Below are 5,491 nucleotides of genomic sequence, written 5' to 3'. Positions count from 1 at the left end.
GAAGAGGACCATTTAAATGTCGCGGGCAAACGACTTTCAACCTTTTTCCTTGTACAGGTATAGCATACTTCGTTTCAATTACAACAAAGTCGATCAAAATGGCACTTAATATTGACTACCACTGAGCTCAACAGAGTGCGGACCGAATATACGTCGAAATAAATGTGGTGTAATCATCAGATTTGCGTTTGAGAATCTACACTAGGCCTACATCACGGGCATGGAGTTGACGTTCTACCATAGCGTCGATGCAAACCAACTATCTACCATCAGCAGTAATAATTACAGGCGATTTTCGCGAATCCTCACAGACGAAGCTTGCGCAGCGGCTAAAGTGACTTTAGAAACGTGGTAGGAACTAGCTAGGCCTTGAGCGATATTATATTGACACGAGTGTTCGGATATCTAATATTGCGTCTGTTAGTAAGTTTAACCCTTTCGTGATAATATGCAGTACGGCTTGCTAATTTTTATAGAATGCAAAGCTATAGGCGAGCCAAGTTTTTTGTATGCTGCCCACTATCAGAATTCAGGCATATCGAATCGACTTCAGAGATGTTGGAGTATAAGCTAAACGACTACATTGCATAGAAATTCGTATTGGTGTTGCATGGTGGCATATCCAATTAGATGAGATATTCACAACAGGTTAGGAATAGGCCTAAACTAGATGACCAACTAAATGTGAGAGCAATATCTGATTTAGTTGATTGCATATGTCAACGCAGCAACGGCTATGAAATTATATTTACCAAGGACAAGAAGATATCGTCAATCGTAGTTAAACTGCTGTAAATACTATCAGCAATAGGATACATATGGAGCAATTATCCAGCCTTGAAGAGCCATTTCTTCTGGATATATCTTCGAACGAAATAAATTGGGATCCAGTTGTTCTCCTTGAAAGATTGCCTGAGCACGTTCTGAGAAACGGGATGGCAATAATCGCATGCCTAGATGGAAACTGGCATGTGAAAATTTCCCGCTATCCCACGGACTATGAATCAGCAGATGATAAGCCTATTCTTCAAATCACCAACACTAATGCAGGATGTGTGCAGACCAATTCATGATTCATGCTATCTTGAGGACGATGAAGCAGGGCCGCATTCCATTGGAAAAGGCGGACCAAGATTGTGCTGATTCATCGATTGCTACATTGCTTGTGAAAACTGCCATTTTCTTACACATTCAAGATATTTTTCCAATTATCGTGACACCACTGCTATGGGTCATTTACTGACAGACCAGTTTTAATACTTTTAACAATGTTTCAAACAATTGTCTAATACATGATCACCATTTTTGTTCAGAGGGTATATTCGTGTGCAAATTGACTAAACAGTTTTGTAAGACCATATGTTGTGTGAGCGTGAGGGCTGTAACTGAACAGCTGAATTATGTGTTATATAACCATCCTCGGTTTGTATTTCAGCATGTCCCGGTGTCGGGTTTTAAAATACCCTAGGATTGAGTAACTTCTCAAGTCAATATCGATAGCGGAAAGCGGATACGTTGTGTCCAATCACACGTCGCTTGTTTTATCAATGACATGAGGCCACAAGTTCAATGTTCAGGTAGTGACAACAGATGCCGTCAGAATGACAGGGCTGCATAGGTATAGCATCCGTTCCGGTCAAGAACTGCTAATAAACAGAAATAAACAGAAACCTCCACTACTTCAAATAATAATGGAAGTTGTCGGCAAGACTTAGAGCGACGGGGCGCGTATACAGCAGATGTATACGCCTGTTTGGGCCCACAACAACGTCGAGTCGCCGGTGAGGATTGTGCTCACGCTAGCTTATTTACACGAGACCAGCGCCTGCGCCACTGAACAATGGTGTGTGATGCATAGTTATTGCGTACGCATGGACAGAGACTGCAGAACTAGGAACAGGAGAACTATTCGCATGTAAGCGGTTGTTGCGCGATCAAAGCCGGCCTGTGGACCAAGATTGACGATTATGAAATGAGGAAATGGTGTAATTTACATTAAAACACACATTATAAGATCTGAAATTGAACGTTACGAAGTAGTGTAAGTTTTTGTTCGGAAATGAAGGTGCCATATGTAAGACCATGTGTTATGTGAGAATGAGGGCTATAACTGAACAGCTGAAATATATCTTATAGAACCATCGCGATTCCAATACAGAATACGCAAAATTAACAACATGTTGCCGGCAGGACTCGAACCTGCGTGAGCATAGCCCAACAGATTTCAAGTCTGTCGCCTTAGCCACCCAGCCACGACAACCAAGCCACCAGTGAGAGAGAGAGAGAGATATGATATTCTTTCTCGCCTGCACCATCGAGATGCTTTGGCGACGGAGTTGCGATACGGCCCCATGAGGTCATCTAGTCTGCGCCCCCGTTTTTTTTCTCCTCCATGCTATCCGTGATTGCTGAGCGCCTAGCAGGATAGTTGCGGATACCATTTTTCGAGTCTTTGGTATGACCCGGCCGGGGATCGAACCCACGACCTACCGCTCGAGAAGCCGGACGCATAACCATTACACTATCTCGCAGCAATCGTTGCGAGTAATGACTGACTGAGTATAATTAACTGGCTAATACAGTGGTTCCCAACCGGGGAGGAATTCCCCCCTTGGGGGGAATTTTGCAATTTTTAGGGAGGAATTCCACTTTAGAATTGTAACGGATTTTCCAAATTGTTCATGTCCGAACTGTCATGTAGTCAACCAGTTATATCCGAACGTACGCTCCTCATGGCTGTTTTTTGTTTGATGAAAGTATGTTCAAATACTATTTGAAATCTTTTTCACATACAAATCCCCCCCTTTTTTCAAACTAGTTCAGACGTGCTGCAGTTCGCAAGACAATTTTGTAGGCCAGCGACGGCCTCTCAATCAACTATATCCTAAGCGAGCAAATGTTGAGCCGAATCTATCATAACAAGGCCTCTATAAAAAGTATTTACCTTATACTTTCAAGTCAACATTTTCAGACAGTGACAAAATATTCCAACGTCATCGATTCAAGTCAAAAAACAGCTACCCGATCGAAAAAAGACATATTAAACTTGGTGCAATGTTGCCGAAACGTAATGGGTGTCCTAAATTTCAATGAGCTCCAGCAGGGAATCTAATTACGTGTATGTTATATATCAGGGCTGTAACTAAATCACGAGGCTCCGAGTCACAAGTCAATCTCACTTTCATAGTTTTGACTCGAGTCAAGTCGTGTCATTTTCAATTCACCATTGAGTCAAGTCTGAGTTCAAGTCACAGAGCAGAGGGTCGAGTCCGAGTCATGGTATTATGACTCGAGTCCGAGTCCAAGTCACACCCCAGACAACACTGTTTGGTGATATTGAATGATTTGGCTATATGATATACTAATTTTCCTCACTTTGAGCAGTTTCTTGTCGCATTGTCAAGTACCAGGATCAATAGACGAAATTCCAATAGGGTGGTCGCTGTACTGTTCTTCGAAATTACAATGAAATGTCGGTCTTGGCCGACTTAGTGCCTCGAGTCATATTGGAGCATGACTCGAGTCCAAGTCGACTCAATACCCAAGTCAAGTCGAGTCGTTTCCGTATTTTGAGAAAATGACTCGAGTCAAGTCGAGTCGTCAGAAAATGGAGAGTCGAGTCAGACTCGAGTCTGGTCAACCCTCCTATATACGAAAGTACCAATATTATTGGTCAAATGCATACGCAAACTTGAAAAAAAATCGCGAGACCAGCAAATCTATGCATACTGATCTTTCACAACAGTTATATTAGCGATTGGTGCATGGTAAGCCGAAAACACAAATGGAAGTGTGGGGGTCTGTTGAGTCAAGCGTTCCAAAATTTGTTTGATTGCGAGCAAGACCATTGTTTTTGGAGGTCTACAAAGTGTTATTACATCAGCACTGCTAGAAACAAACACTTGGTACCGCCCGTCTTATTCTCTCAGTCAACAGGTGTTTGCGCGGTAAAAATGACCTTTTTTAATCGTCGGGCAGATTTATCCTAAGGGGGGAATTTTGGCTTAAATTTCGGCCAAGGGAGGCACGAGATGAAAAAGGTTGGGAACCACTGGGCTAATAAGTCCGGACACAGTAAGTTTCCCCTTGTGTGTATTGTAGAATGAGGATAGAACTCACGGCCGCTGGTTTACTAGACCAGTGCTCAAACCAGTGAGCTATGTCAGCTGACATTACACAGACGCCAGACCCCACATTGCCTCGGTAGGATTTTTCGACATGCCGCTTGAGTGTAAACGTCATAGTGTACTACCTGCTACCAGCAATTCTGAGTTTAAGAAGTCACAGTTTATAATGATCCTTATGTTAATCTCGTCCTCTTATACCAGTAAAATATTCCTACCATAATTTTGAGTGGAGACAATTTACCAACATCGTTGAAAAGTGACCTGCAGGCAATTGTAAAATTTAGTTCCCCGGACTGAATTTTTTTGGTTACAAAAGCGAGGATGGTACATAGATAAATTACCACTTTAATCTTGATTTTTCAGGAGTTGGAGTCGGGATGTTAAGTCTCATATTTCCCTTAAAACTTGTTGAAAATAGGAGTAGCGAACGTGTTCTGGGAACTGTGGACAAGGTGTCTTGGAGTAAAGTATTCGGTTCTTAATAAAACAATTGTGCGGTAAATGCTGTGCTACAAGAAAAGAAAAAATTGTACCATACAAGGATCGAACACTCAACTTCAGCGTATCTCCCTATCTATAGTATACGTACAACGAGCCGAGCGATTGTAACAATGGGGAACGTAGATCGTTACAAATTGAAATGGATGCCTGGAGTTACAGGTCGACGGAATCCCTAAGAATAAACGTATCTTTACTTGACTTTATATTATGAATCCAATATACGCACCGTATTGCGGAAATCAGGTGAAGTTTCAACACTCGCTATTAAGAATGCCTAATTGTTATGCTGCTCCTTTCTTTCAATGCATTTCTATTTTAAATGCATCGGTATTGGGTCACTGGCAGGTTTCCACTCGCTATTCTGATGGCATCGCTATTATGACACTCCTGATTTGAACGAAGTCATGTTTCAAACAATTCGCAAATCCAGAATTTCATATTTATGGGTCAATTGTACACATTATTTTCCCAAGGTTCCACCCCACTCGGAAATCCCGATATCCATCTTCAATCAATCACCAATCAGACATTCAATCAACGCCAATCAACACAATGGACTCAGTGCTGTCTGTGACCTAGGATTCAATACCGACCGACGACAATAAGCTTTAATCGGTTTGTAGCAAGTTACAGCCTAGCAATGGTGACGTGAAGGGATTGTGTATATCTTTTAGTAGAACTAGCGCTGCCTTTGATAGTTTAAATGCGGGGTGTGAAACCATTTTGATATGTGAAACAGTTCAAAATAACGCTAAGGAGACATATGACACACAGAGGCGAAATTAGTTCTAAGTTCCAATATCTCTTGAGGCAAATCGTGAATAAAGCAAAAATAATGTTTCAGGTTATTGAGTAGATTACTG

General features: G+C 41.8%; 1 non-coding gene across 1 annotated transcript; it reads right to left on the bottom strand.

Annotated features, from left to right (window-relative positions):
- Positions 1 to 2,178: 2,178 nt before the first annotated feature.
- On the bottom strand, positions 2,179 to 2,260 carry Trnas-uga (transfer RNA serine (anticodon UGA)). Its single transcript has one exon. It is a non-coding gene; the product is annotated as a tRNA-Ser (tRNA).
- Positions 2,261 to 5,491: the final 3,231 nt, after the last annotated feature.

This window comes from Botryllus schlosseri, chromosome 1 (assembly GCF_051294905.1).
Source record: "Botryllus schlosseri isolate E-star chromosome 1, Bs_hap1, whole genome shotgun sequence".
Lineage (NCBI taxonomy): Eukaryota > Metazoa > Chordata > Ascidiacea > Stolidobranchia > Styelidae > Botryllus > Botryllus schlosseri.
The sequence above is the reverse complement of the archived record's forward strand: the minus strand, read 5'-3'. Positions and strand labels throughout refer to the sequence as shown.